Source organism: Manis javanica, chromosome 18, assembly GCF_040802235.1.
Source record: "Manis javanica isolate MJ-LG chromosome 18, MJ_LKY, whole genome shotgun sequence".
NCBI classification, from domain to species: Eukaryota; Metazoa; Chordata; class Mammalia; order Pholidota; family Manidae; genus Manis; species Manis javanica.
In genome coordinates, this window is record NC_133173.1 from 11,411,589 (window position 1) to 11,426,816 (window position 15,228).

The 15,228-nt window shown below is 42.5% G+C and overlaps 1 long non-coding RNA gene across 1 annotated transcript in view; it reads left to right on the top strand.

Moving 5' to 3' along the window:
- The first annotated feature begins 11,341 nt into the window (after positions 1-11,341).
- The window catches only part of LOC118968750 (uncharacterized), a 116,055-nt gene continuing 112,168 nt past the window's right edge, over positions 11,342-15,228 (top strand). The window contains exon 1 of the long non-coding RNA XR_005056575.2: positions 11,342-12,014. This is a non-coding gene — a long non-coding RNA (uncharacterized lncRNA). The remainder of the gene's footprint in view (positions 12,015-15,228) is intronic.

Sequence of the window (15,228 nt, forward strand, 5' to 3'; positions counted from 1 at the left end):
AATAACTAACTTCCTGGTTTTCCCATAGGATTTTGTAGATATGTTCATTTGGAGGACTCTTAGAAACTTTTATTCATGGCTGTGAAGGACCAGTAGGAACATTTCATTCATCCATTCATTCATTTTCATATTGATAGATATTTTTAATGTATATTTATCAAAATTTCTACAATAATATGATCTAAATTCATTCATTTATTCATCCCAATTTTTTGAATGTTTATGTGTCAAGCACTGTTAGGTACTGAGGGATGATCAGTTAAATAAGATGAACATAGTTTCTGCACTCATCGAGTTTGCAAAGACAGATAAACTACGTAAGCAAACATTGAGATTAATGCTCTAAATCAAATTATAAATATATAAGATGCTGAGCTGAGAAATAGCAAGAAAGGCATATTTTGTTGGTTTATTCTACAAATATGTATTGAATGCCTACTATGTGCTAGCAACACTTCTAGGCACTGAGATGACGGTAGTAAACAAAAGAGACATTAGTCTTGCGTCATGTGATACACTGTCAACTGGGGAGGACAGATCACAAACAGGTCAATGAACCCAGGGCTAGTTTTCAGTTGCAATAAGTGCCATCAGGGACTCAAAGGAGTTAAGCAATAGTGTGGGGATCAGTGAACTCTGGCCCCCAGAAGCCAAATGTAATCTACTGACTGCCTGTTTTGTAAATAAAGTTTTATTGAAACACAACCACTCCCAATCATTATGTTTTGTCTGCAGTTGCTTCAATGCAACTGCAGAGCTGAAGATCTGTAACAGAGACCCTACTTGAAGTGGCCACAATTTGGCCCTTCTGTGAGTTTTATTGATCCCTGCAAAAGAGAATAATAGCTGATGAGAGTTGGGAAGAGGGGGAAATCCTCCATAAATAGAATAGTCAGGGAGTATTTCCTTGTAGAAATGACATATAACCAGAGGCCAGAAAGAGGAGAAACTAGTCACAGGAATCAATGGATGAAGAACTTCCCTGTCACAGGAAATTATAGGAGCAAAGGGCCTGAGGTGGCAAAGGGGCCAAGGGGCTGAAAGGAACCCAGGTAGCTGGACGGTGTGCAGGCCAGGAAGGATCGTGGATGCAGCCTGGATGACGAGGGAGGCAGGTGACAGATTGAAGAGGCATCAATGTTTGTGATGAGATGATTGAACTGCATTCTGAACGCAGTGGGACACCCAGAAGGGTGTTATGTAAGGGAGTAACGGGGTTTGTCTGGAATTTTGAGATTGCTCTAGTTGCTGGTCAGCAATATAGGCAGAATAGTGGAAGCTCAATGCTGGGAACACGTCAGGAAGCTATGCCTGTGGCCCACATGAGGGTTGATGGAGGCTTAGCCAACAGAGTAGCAATGGGATTGGAAAGATTTGTTACTATTTCGCAATCTAAGCTCATATTTGCCTTGCTGCCCAAGAGAAATACCTGGAGCTGCAGCTCCAGAGCCAGTCGGATGCTGAGTCTCACTTGAATTTTATTGTCCACAGATGGGCTGTGTAGTTTGGTGATTAGCTTTGATCTGGATAACATCACTGTGATCATCTCAGAACCTAAAATACACAGGGCTGGAGAAGCGAACACACTGTTGCACAGGCCTGTCTTACCTTAGGATTCCCCAGAGAGCAGAGCCTGAGACAGGGATTACCAACTCCCTAAACAGGCTCTGGGTGAGACCATGAGAGGGAACAGGCTTGAGTTGGTCACTGCTGTGGGCACTGGTCCCTCTGAGGAGACTTAGAATGGGTCTTAACTTCTGGCTTTTCTTCTGTCATTTTCTTCTGGCTGCTGTGTCCCATTGGTCAAGAGTTTCCGAGCTCTCAGTGAGGTTCTGAGGGATGCACGCATGGCCCTAACACAGCATCAGAGAAGCTTTGGCTCAGAAAGCTGGAGATACCTAATGGCTCGGAAATGGTCAGGCCACAGCAGCTTGTCAAGCTATCAGGGTATTTGCTCCAGCAATAGCTCAAGTGAAAAGTGAGTCTAAATCATGTGATGAGGGGAACGGAGGTGCCTCCAGAAACCCTTTATAGACGATGAAGCATGTGTATACACCCTCTCCCATTTGACCTTCATAAGACCTGTGAAGTCTTTATGCAATTCTTTAGCAAGACTGAACACTTCCGTTTTGCAGGTGAGCAAACTGTGCCTCGGGGGCACAATGGAATCAGTGGAAGAGCCAAACAGGAATCCACATCTTTGGATCCCTCGGCTAGTATGGTTGTCACTACTTTTGCTACTTCTCCTAAATAATGGAATAAAAGGTCATGCAGCAGAGAAACAAATTCTTGTGAGTAGCAGTGCAAGGTTGGGAGAGAAAAACTGGTTTTGCCTGGACGGGAGCAATGGAGGAAGGCCTCCTGGGAAGCCATATTGTTGGAAATACTTGGTGTTTGGTAAACAAGTCCTTAAGCACACCCTTCAGTATTTTATACACTGACGACTGTGCCATCTCCCAACTTACCCCAGGCTCATTGGTCTCCTGCATCTGATCACTTCAGTTCTCCCCTGCCAATGCCCCAGTTTTGCTATAGCTTTTGTGAGAGAGACTGCAGACATCCCACAATGTGCTAAAAAAAAATGCTAATTACCATTTATTATTTAAGCAAAATAGGATCAGTCTAGGTATGTAATTAAGCCCCCCAAGGCAGTGGTTGCCTCCAGTCCTGGCTCCTGGCCCTTATAAGGTGGGGGACATGTCTCGTGCATTTAAATCTCCAAGTTGAGGTCAAGTTGAAGCCATGGTGACCGCAGAATCATCATCAATGTTCCCACACCTCATGGGAAATCGCCTTTGGATTTTCTTACCCTCCTTGGCTATAGCTCACCTGGTAAGGTAACCACATGGAGATGGGACAGGGGGGACACACCTGAAGGCTACAATGATGTAGCCACCTGGTCCTCCCAGGCAGGAAAGCAAACTGCCCCAAGAAGTAAGCACAGCTTTATTGCAAAGGGCAGTGTAGACTCCACATGAGTTTACATAAAATAAAGTAAATCACTAGAAAATTTCATCCCTTGAACTGCCTGCCATTGAGATTACTCATAGATCCCTGCAAATTTAAATTAGACATTAATGTATGGGATCCTCATTTGAATTAATGGATAGGATCACCCTAATTGGCAATATTAACCCTGCCCCACAGGGTGATGGCACAATAAGGTATGAAGAACGTGGTTTCTGAGTGATTGTAAACTCTACTCCTTGCAGGTGCCTGACACTGGATAAAACTCTTACCCTTTCGAGCTCCAACTTCCTTCTCTGTAGAATGGAGATGCAGAACTGGATGAGGAGGGCCAAGCCCATAGTAGGTGTTCAAGAAATGCTACATTAATATTATTAATAACAGCAGTGTATTCTAATCATAAAAGAAAACTAGGCTGTCCAGGGACCCACAGACATTTTCCCAAAGAGACATTGTGGGATCCAGACTATGCTGTCAACCAGGCATTTCCTGAACGAACACTTTCCCCAGCCACTGAGAATAAACCAGCTTCACCCTCCTCCCCGCAGCCCTTCTAATTATCTCCACTGTTTACAGCATGCAGCCCCTCCACTACCAAATTCTCCATTATTCTGACAGCCAACCAACTAGACCTATTAGAACTCAGCACAACTTTTGCCTAAGGCAGGAACTTTGTGAGACCACAAATCGTCTTGGTATTAAAAGTCGGTGCATAAGAACTGCCCTCAGCTTTTGTGCTAAATTGCTAGTTTGAAGACATTCATTGAAGTATATTGTATTTCCACTATATTTTGCTTTAATAGACTTCGTGGTAAAGTGTATAAGAAGAGTTTTAAAGCCCGAGGTAGCACACAGCCAACTTTTTTTTTCTTTTATATATTTTTCCATCTTTTGTTTGTCACCTTAAATTGTTTTGTTTCTTCACATACATAAAACAACCTGGCAATCACAGAACAATCCCCAGCAGTTAGTTGGAGGCACATATTGACTTTACTATTAAAAGTTGAAACAATCAGGCGAAAGAATCTGTGCTGTATTTTTCTGCTACTTGCATGAGACTTTAATTTTAAAACAAATGGAAAATATCCCCTCTGAATATAATAGCACTTTCATCGACCTTGGTTTATTTCTGTCCTTTTGCATTGCCTGCCGTGGACAACGTTGCAGTCAGAGGGAGAAACGAAGAAAGCATTCGCCCCGCGTTTTCCTCTGAAAGTGCCTGAGTGCTTTATGTCCAGGATTCTTTGATTCCAGGTCAACTGATGGGCTGAGTAATGCCAACTCACCTTGCTGGGTTTAGACAGCATCAGTCATCCCTTATTTCATCTTCCTGATGCCACAGCAGCAGTCTCAGTGTCCTGTACTTATCACCCCACTGGGCTGGGAACACGGCAGCATGAAGCCTATGTGCTCCCTGTCTTTATGGAGCATATGGTCTCAACTTCATAGAGCACACAGTCTCATGAGAGAGAAGAGGATTAAATAAATAGTCATGCAAAAACACATCTATCAGGATAGATGCCTGAAGCTCTTTACCTCATAGTAATAAAGAGAAGCACTATCAGAGGATCCACTTTGGATGTGGGGGTCAGATTAGGTCTTGTAGAAATAGAGATGAGTGGTCTAAACAGAAGTCATCTGATGGAAAAGCATCCAAAGAGGAAATCACACATGAAAAGGCCCCAGGGCAGGAAGGATCTATAACCTTTGAGAAACCAAGGCAGGGTCTACACTGAGGATCAGAGGACGTGGACAGGAGAAGGTGGGGGTGGAGCTGGAATGGTGGGCAGGGCTAGAGCAGTGGGAGCCCGCAGGAGATGAGGGGGAGCTGGGATTGCATGCCGAGCACGATGGGAGGCCCTGGAAGGATTTCAGCAGAGCAGCTACACGATCCAGTTTACGTGGTCCACTTTCGGCAGAGTCCTTCTCCCACTGTGTATGGGGAATGGAATGACTGAAAGCTAGAGAAGAGGCTGAGAAAGCTAGTTGAGAGAGAAAGAATAGTCAATAAAGTGAAGGATTTGGAAAAAAGATTTCCGAGTGACTTCAGAGCAAACTAGACATGATGCAGAAGGAGGGCATAGTTTCTAGAAAGATGCTGAGATGTCCAGCTGAGCAATGAGTGGATGAAAGCATAACTTTTGAGACAGAAAACACAGAAGGTGTGAAAGAATATCACATATTTGGTCTTAGACACGGTAAGAGTTTGTTTCAGATGTGAGTACTCATAATCCAGCTCCAACTGAACCAGACCCATTGGAGAAATACTAAGAGCTCACACAATACAAAGAAGTGGTACCTAGGGAGGGGAGAACCAGGACAGCCCAGAGATCCAGGCAGAGGAATACAGTGACCTTCCAAGCTCTGACACTGACTGAACTCAGTTCAGCAATTCCCAGTCTCTGTGTTTCTCAAATGCAAGTGCCAAATATGGGAAGAGAGAATCTGATTGGCCCAGATCAGGGCAAAGGCCCACTCTTCTCCAGTCAGCAGGGAGACAGGACCTCAGACAACAAAATACGGCCATTCCAGCCTCATTCACATAGCTTGGCTGCACTTCTCTGAGAACATTGTGACTGGTGCAAGGGAAAGACACTCCAAATGTCTCTTATGTGTGTGTATGTATTTATATATATATTATAAATACATATACACACAATCTCATTTAACCTTCACAACAATCCTCTGAGATTGATTCTGTTATAACCATGTTACAGCAAAAGACATTAAACCCAGAGAAGTTAATCAGCCTCCAAGGCCACACTGGTAATAGGTGGGAGCCATATGGTACATCCACATTGGCCTTCAAAGCCCAGTAGATTCAGTCTACACTCACAGTGACACAAAATGCACTTTCCCAGCCACGGCCTTATTACCCAGTATGCTGAGCATCCCAGAGGAGAGAAAAGAGATTTGGTTAAGTTTAATTATGTTTTAGTTGATTCATCAGACTTCCAGAATCTGAAGTTTATGCCTTTCCACAGATGGTTAACATGACAACTAGATGGATAAAAGTGCAGTTGCCCGGAGTTGAATGGAAAACCATAAAGCAGCGTGATTGCTTCTGTTTCCAAGCCTGGCCGGTAAGTAGACAACACTGCTACTTTAAGAAACCAAAAGAGTGAATATCTTCTTCTGAAGCTGTCACAGAAGTCGTCCGAAGGTCTTTCTCTGAATCCTGTGATAGATAGGGGAGATTCATCTTGACTGAAGTGCAAAGAATGGAAATACCTCCATCAACATCAGAGGGAAAAGAATGATTACACACTGTATAAAACCCTCCATCACATATCATACTTTCCTTTGTATTAAGTAGAGTTGTGAATGGCAGCAGGAAATATATTAGTTATATTACAAAGAACTCTGAGACGTGTATTGTCTTGACTGAAGTCTCCTCTACAAGAATTTAAACTCTACAAGAGCAGAGACTATCTTGTTCATTGCTGTATTCAAGTAAAGAGCTGTGTCTGGCATGTGACATCTAAATGTTTAGTATATGCTTGTGGAAAGAGGGAATCACATTGTCCAGAGAAATGACAATTTAGGTGTCATTCTGTGAAATTCTTTTTTCAAAGTTTTCTGTGTTTATGACACCACAATAAAAACAAGCTTCGTCTATATGGAATATAGTAGAAAGTCCCTAAGTAGAAAGTCAATAAGGTTGAATACAGGAATAGGCAAATTACCCAAAGGAAATATTATAACTACCCCCCAAATCATTTTAGTTCACTTTATCAACCTTCACCCATTCTGTCAACTACCCTAATAGCACTTATATATGGATAAGCGTAGGGAGAGGGTAGATAAAAGCAAATGAACAAAAATGAACAAAAACTAGATGAACCTATCCACTCTTACACCATAAACATTTAAATACTGCTATCTGAAATCTACCTTCTCTTGATTTCCAATGAACCTGGATGTTCCTTGGGTACCCCAATCTAAAGCAAAATTCATAGTCTTGCATTATACAGTTTTTAATTAACTATATCACCTCCTCTCCCCAAGGTACCTGAACTGGAAGCTCAAGTCACGATTCACTGCCAACTCCACCTACATCCAGTTAGAGATTGCTTGGTCACATCTACCTCAGTCATTTCTTTGAAATTTTCATGCCCCTCTCTGTCATCATTGAGAAGCCCTCATTCTGGTCTACATCATCTCTTTTCATCTCTTTTCCAGGTTCATTGCATTAGCTTCCTGTGCAACCTTTGACCCCTGCATTCTATGCAGTCTACCTGCTGTATTTTTGCCAAAGTGAACTTCTACAACACAAATCAGATTGGAACTAATCTAATCAGATTAAGCTAATTTTAATGTACCACAACACTTTTAGGTACAAGCTATTTATCATGGCATTTAAAGTCTTCTACAATCTTTTCTAACCTGGCACCAAACTAAACCTTTCTAGCCTATTCTTCCATCCCTTTGCCTTCCCCTTATTCATTCATGGGATTATAAAATAGCTCCACATAGTGAGGTAAGAGGCTAAGACTTGGTCTCTACCCTTGAAGAGAAGTTAAAGTCTTGTGGAGAAACTGTTGAGCCAAAGATAGTCATGGAAACAGAACATCTAGAGCCTTTCAAACTGATTGCTGTTTCTCAAGCAAGGGACCCTTGGGCTTATGTGAACCCCCCACTTTTCTGACTGCATGTCCTCATTCACCTACCATACCCAGAGACCCGCTACTTGTCCTTCAACATCTATTCTAATAGCTAAACTGATTCAGGCAACTTTTCTTTCTTTATCAGCCTTAGATCAGATATTTAGGCATCTGGCCAAGATCAGCCACTGATTGCTGAACTCAGTAAGCAACCTACAAATCCTTATTCAAATCGATCCTGCACATAAAATTGATTCCCCCAGACATTGAGTTTCATTGGGAGCACTCATTACATAAAACAAAATGTAAATGAAATGAAAATATTGATTCCTAGGTTTTATCACAGACTTACTGAGTCAAAATTTCCTGGTCTAACAAGTTCACTAAGGGAAGTTATTCTGAGGCAGTGGTTCTCAAAGAGAGGCTCTCTGACTGGCTGATGATGACCCGCACCTGCTTGGCCAGGGACCATACTTAGAGAACCACTCCTTTAAGAAACCTCTCTTTCCCTGGCACCCTGAAACCAAGACTGAGTGAGGTGGCCTGATTCACAGACGTTGACACAACATCACCATCCTTGATAAGACAGACATACGGACATCAACCTGCTCTCCTTCTTGTACTTCCAGGAGACGGCATGTGTGAGGTGCCCTTCATGGTGCTGGAAATGCGGGGTCCTTCACTTACACCTCGTGAGGGCTGATCAAGAAGACGGCCATCTACAAACCAGGAAGCAAGCTCTTGCAGACCCAGACCAACTGGCACCCTGATCTTGGACTTGCAGGCTCCAGAACTGAAGGGGACAGGTTTTCCATCTCCGTTATCCAGAAGACACATCATTTTGACCACCTTCCACCTCGGGCTTCAGAATCCACAGCACATCACCTTTGAGGAACGGTACAGAGGAAGGAAAGCACAGCAGCGGACTATGCTGAGTTGAAAGAGCTTTTCATAGGCTTTTGCATTTCTCCTGCTGCAGGCTATGTATGCTAGATGGTGAACAAAGAACCAGAAAATACCAGATTCCTATTCTTCCTACCCCTGTTCTTATGGCTATCGTCAACAGAGAATGTGTTAAAAATGTACATTTTCAGGCTTCACTCCATTTGCTGAATCAGAAACTCCTGGGTGCGGGTAGTTTGAGGCCCGGCATGCCGTGTTTAACTAGTCCTCCAGGAGATGCTGCTACATACTCGGGTATGAAATCCAGTACTCCAAAATCCCTAGTCGTAGAAAACTAAATATTGGCCTGATGAAATAAATGATATCTCAGTTGCCTGACAGCGCAAATACATCCCTGTAAGGACCTTCCTTTTTTGCCGCAGAGTGGCGGATGCTAAAATGGCCAACAGAAACTGAAATTTCAGAAAGGCCATAGAGCCCTTTGCACCTAAAAATTTTCTGTCACATTACATCTGGAACCATTGAAGCTATAAAGACATTTCTATCTTGTGACCAAATACACCTAATATACTAAAAAAATGCAGCAAGATCCAAGAAACTGAAGAAAAGCAACACACTAGATCTGGACAAAAAACCCTAGATATTGATCTGGATATTTCAGGGAATAGCAAAAAAGACTCCTCAAATCAATCAGACTTAAAATTTATTTTTAGCTTCAGCCCTTTCTTTAAAACTAAAACAGTTCAACCCCCATTTGTAGAACACAAAAGGGACGCTGTTGGGATGTAGCTCATGGCTTTTCCAGCAACCCCGAGGTCCCCGTGGCATCTCCCTGAAACCCCACAATTATGGCAAAGGCAGCTTCAACACTCCCTTTCTGGAGAGTATTGCACTTCTTCCTTAAGCCTCTTAGCCACAAACAACTGAGACAACAGACACTTAGCATTCAGTAGCAGCAAAACAGAAGATTGTTGTCGTTTTGACCCATTTGAAGTCACTGGACTATGAAAAGAGCAAGACATTTAATAAGTTCACAATGGCTTGGAATTTAAGGACTAAAAAGGGGGAAGGGGTAGGGAAGCAAGGAAAGACAGAAAGCAGAGGAAACAGAAAGTCAGCAACGCTGAGCAACAAACATTCTCAGTGGTTTTCCTTTTCATCTTGAGATGCCTGGAAGCAGTGACTTCGGTTGTCACTCTGGGGCCAGGGCGCCCCTTCTTTTCCCATGCTGACCTCTGCCATTTCTGTAGGTGGTTTACACAGCAGAGTGCAGGGTTACAGCTCTTCAGCTAACTTCTTCACAGCAGAAGGGGCAAACAAGGTTTCACATAACTTCCTGTTTCTCAAAGGAGCTATGGGGCTTCCCCCTCCGCTATGTTTTGGTTTTACTGCTCATTCTCATGGAAAAAGAAAAAAATAAAACCCTAGAGATTGTTAGAAAAAGGAAAATATCTTAATTAGAAGCAGAGAATCATCAGAAACTTAGGCTGAATGTGCATTTCATCTCTTTTTCTCCTCCATGTATTTGAAAAGTTCGTATGTATTCTATCAATACTGTGAGAAGGAAGTGAAAAAAGTAACATGTGTATAGCCTTTCATTCTTGTGTTTTATGTTCATTTCTTTTAAAAGTCAGATGCCCTGGAGAGGTTTAACTCTAGGGTTATTGTGTGGAGAGGGGTGTTTGGGATTAAGATTTTCCAATGAGGCTAAGGCTGTTCGGGTGACCCTTGATATGACCTTTAGCTGGAAGCACCCCCAGAGAAGAAACTTAGGCTTATTCATCTTTATGACCCCTGCACCCATCATCGTAGCACTGGATATAAAGTGGACACTCAGAAAGTTTACTGGGTTACATGTCATAACCCCAAACTTTCATTTGCCATCTGTAAAGATAATAGCAATAATACAGAGCCAAGAAAATCGTGTCTTTGGTAATTTCTTAAAGCCCTTTGATATTAGTTCCAGAAAGATTGTCCATGACTCCTTGGAAGAATAGGATACAATAGGTACAGTTTTAAACCCTGACCTTTTCAATACAAACTTTCTCTTCCTTTACATATGCATATATATCCAACAAATGTAAAATGTTATGTTTCAGATGAGAAGGCATTATGCCAAAACTATCTGCCAATTACATAATATGAAAACAGCCTCCTGGAAACAGTCAGGTGGTTGACTATCCTATTTTAATTTGCCAACCAGTGATGGGAAAATTCCATGTAAGTCTAGAAGATGCTCTCACCCTCTGACAATAACCTAGAAGTCAGTATGTTTCCGGACAGTCCCTGTAATCTTTAATATCAGCATGGATGCATTCTTTAAAACGGAACTATTCAGATCCTCGAAGCCAGGAGAATTTTATACAAGGAGCCTTTTTGCCCTGAAGAACAAATGAGTACCTAGGAACCCCTACAGTCCTGTCGCAAGCCTGGATATCCAAATCTACTACGAAGTCCTTCCCATATCCCAACAACACATTTATCGAGAATTTCTTTCATTGCAGGCCAGCCCAATATGTTCAAAAGTCCACCCAGATCATTTGCCAATATTCACACTTCCTGAAGCAGTTTGTGAATAACAAGATCATTTAATACGTAATTAATGAGAGTACAGTTGTGTCTATATGCAACTGAGAGGGGAGAGGGACCCCTGAGAAATGTCACGTACAACACATAGGTGACCTCAACTTCCTTATCTATTTAAATATTGTTGGAATGAGCAAGAAGCTCACACTGAGCTGGCTACTCATTGGAAATCCATCTAAACTTCTTCAGAAACTGAAATTGGATCAGAATGTATTGGAATGAGAGCTCTCAGATCTGCTCCCTCTATTTTACTTTTGTCAACCAAGAAATATAAAGAGATTTTCTTAGATTATTCCAACAGCAAGTAGAGTCTGAAAGAGCCGGAGGTGGGGAGGTGAGGAGAAAAGAAATATTTTAGGGGGGACGGAATTCAAATTTGGGTTTGAAAGAATGGAAAAAAGCCCGATTTTATTTTTGTGAAGCTGGGATTCATGCAGCTGATCGGACTTCCTATTACTGGCTGCATTAAACAGTAGGCAGCCAACGGAAGCTAAAACGAAACCCGAGGCAAAGCCTCCAATGGGACACGGAAGAGTGAGAGTCAGAGAGAAAGGAAAGGCGAGCAGGAGAGGGTCAGAGAGACAGAAAGGAGGGCAGCGCTGGGAGAAGACGTGAAAAATTAGAACAGGAGCTCAGAGCACTCGGGAGAGCAGGGAAATGACAGTTGAAATTAGAACAGGAGCTAAGAGGAGCGAGCAGAAGGGGACGGCAGGAACCCAGAAATGTAAGGAGGGGAGGAACAATTGAGAGAAGTGGACAGAAAAAAGAAAGCTCAGCTTCACTAAGAGGGCCCAGGACTCATGTGTGTCCAGTAGACATGCCCTGTACGGATCAGAACAAATTAGTTGTCATTCTGAAATGACTCTGAAAGGGGGAATGGAATGCACCCAACAATCAATATTAAATTTTATGCCTGCTGCACCTTTCAAAAGCCTCAAGAAGACATTGATTCAAGTAAGTGTCACATTTTAAATGACCTTTGATTATTCACTTTAACAGTTTTAGAGCTGAAGTTTGCACCCCGAGTTGGGGACCAGTGAAAATCAAGGGGAGGGGTAGTTTCTCATTTGGTTGTGCAGCTGCTGAGAGGACGTGCTGTCTGGGTGGCAGGGGGGAGGGATGTTCTGGCAGGAGGAAGTGCTAATTCCCATCCAACCGGAGCTCACCCTGTGCGTGGAAGCTGGAGGCTTTATGTTTTTCATTACACAGCAGGCATTCTTAGAAAGCTGAGAGGACTTGTGCTCTCTGGATGGTTTGGTGGAGAGTCCTTTGGGGCACTTTATAAGTTGTATTTTGTGGCCAGTTTACATGAGGAAAATAACAGATTCCAGTGGAATGGTTTGGGAAACTTGATGGTGAGTTTCCCACATGAGGCCTCTGCAGAACTGTCAATCGGGACTCTGGCTTTATGGAGTTTTTACTGACTGCCTTATCGCTGCAGTCAGAAGTCCATTCTGGGTCAGAATTGATTATACCAGGTGAAGGTTTGTGTCTGGGACTGAATGAATGGGATTTCAAGCTGGGACATATGATACAGTCATACTCTGTATTGCTCTATACCTAAATAAATGCTAAAACTAGAGTGTAGATTTTAGGCCTAGAATTCATTCTTCATCATAGCAGAAATCTCCATGTATTGCTAATTGGTTTCTTTGAAGGTAATCCACCACTGTCTCTGCTCCTTACTTGACTGAAATGCTACTATCTCAGAACTCTGGGGCCAGAACGTTCTTCCTTGATATGATTCTAAACTTTGATTTTTGTGACCTATTTTGTCTTCTAACTTGAGCTTCCTGGATTTAGCTTCTTGCTAACCCCAGATTTGGGGATCCCTCTCACAAGCTGGTCCGGAGGAACCCAGTTCTTCTGCCCCATCCCATCCAGGGAGAATCTCCATATTGCTGATTATGTAAATCATCCTGGTATCCTTGTTTTCAGGGCTTACTTGATGAATATCTATTTACATGTTATCCAATTAACTATTTCATAACATGTACCTTTCCCCACCCAGCTCTTGTCTTCTGCTTGCAAGTGGGTATACATCCCCCTTACCCTAGAAACTCATTCATTCATTTGTTCATCCATTCAGTAGATGTTTATTGAGACAATATGATGTTTTAGATAGTGTGCTAGGTGCCACTCAACTTTTATTCAGCTGAATTTTATTCATTCCAGTGTTTATTGAGTATGAACATGTGTTGGGTGCTTTTCTAAATGGTGGCAATAGGAGACAGAACAATGATGAAGATGAACTCCCAGTTTTCATAGATCTTACATTCAATTAGGTGGAAGCAATAAATACACAAACAAATACATATGGTAGGTCAAATGATGACATTGGAGGAAATAAAGTGGAGACAGGAATAGGGAGTCTGGTGGGTGATGTTATTCTGTACAGGACGGGGTTCAAATCAGGTGACATTTGAGCAGAAACTAAAAGAAGTTTAGGGGAAAATTACTGAGATTTGGGGGAAGAGTGTACCAATAAAGGGGAAAAGAACAAGCAAAGGCCCTGAGATACTTTGCTTGTTTAAGGAGCAGGTCAAAGGCCCATACAGCTGGTGTAGAGGGAACTGAAAGTAGTGAGGGAGAAGAAGTTAAAGGATTCTACATCAGGTAAGGCATTAAAGTCAGTGAAAGGAGTATGGCTTTTACTCTTGGTGAGGTCTAGAGAATCACTGGAGGCCTCTGAGCAGAAGACTGGCATGAACAATATTTTTAGAGAAGCTCTTTGGCTGCTCCATTGTGAAGAGGCCCTGGATAAGCAGGTATAGAAGCTGAGAGATGTGGTAGAAGGTTACTGTAAGAGTCCAGGCAAGAAATGATAATGACTTGGACCAACGCCGTAGCAACGGATGTGGCAAAAAAGTGGCATGAGACTAGATATATTTCAAATAAAGAGGAGTTGATGGCATTTGGAGATGGATTGCTTTGGATGTGTAAGGGAAAGAAAGGAGCTAAGAATGCCCACATTGCTTTTGCCTGAGTCACCGGACAGATGGAGTTGCCATTTACTAGGAAAGGAGTGAAGAAAGAGCAGATCTGGGAGACTGATAGTTAGGGAGGAGTTGTGAGTCTGGTTTTAGGAATGTTGAGTTTGAGATATGGTTTGAATATCCAAGTGGATATGACAAGCAGATACATAATATCTGAAGTTAAGGAAAGAAGTCCAGGCTGGAGATGCGAGTTTGGAGTCAAAAGTATTTAGGTGATTATTTAGACAAAGGCAGGCTAGGATCACAGGGGAATTCAGTGTAGATAGAAGTAAGAAGTCCAAAGACCATTTCTTGGAGGTATTCTAATGTTTCAAAGTCAGGAGGAGGAGATACCTGCAACAAGATAGAGATGGTGTCCAGGGATGTGGGAAGACAACCAAGAGAAAGTGGTGCTGTGGAAGCCAATAGAAACGGAAATTTTGAGAGTGATCAAATGCATAGAATGAGAACTATGAATGGGCTCATGAATTTAGCCATGTGGAAGTCATGGCTCCCCTTAGTAAGAGCTGTTGCAATGAGGTGAAGTGTGAGAAGCTAATTTGACTAATTCAAGAAAAAGTAGGACAGGATAAATTGAAGGTAGCAGATGCAGGCAGAGGAATGGAGTAGGACCTGGAGAAAGATGTGGAGTCGTGGGAAGGTGTTTTTAAGGCATAAGGAATTAGACCATCAACATACAAACAAGGGAAGTGGGCAGTGCAGAAGAGAGGAGGAAATTGCTGGAGCAATGCTTTTCAGAGGGCAGAAAGGGATGGGATCAGTACACAAGAGGTTGGCTTGGCTGGGGACCTTAAACCAATTATTCATAGTAACAGGAGGAAAAATAGATTGACCATAGGAATAAAGATACAGGGTAAAATGAGTGGAAGTCCTCCCCTGAATGATTGCATTTTTCTCCCATTAATTTAGCAAACAAGTTCAGAAGCAGAGAATGAGGATGGGGGAGGGGTGTTAATGGCTTAGGTAAAGTGACCTAAGGATTGTCAAGAGTGAAAGAAAGGGCAAACTGAAGACATTTTACTGGCTGGGACTCAGTTTCTCTCCTTTCTGCAGCTATAATGCTCCAGGATGTGGACAGCTCCTGGTGCTCACACTGGCTTCATTGGTACCCTTCATTCCTCCTCCCAGCATTTTCAATTAGATCTTTTGTCACTTCATCCCGAACTCAGTAT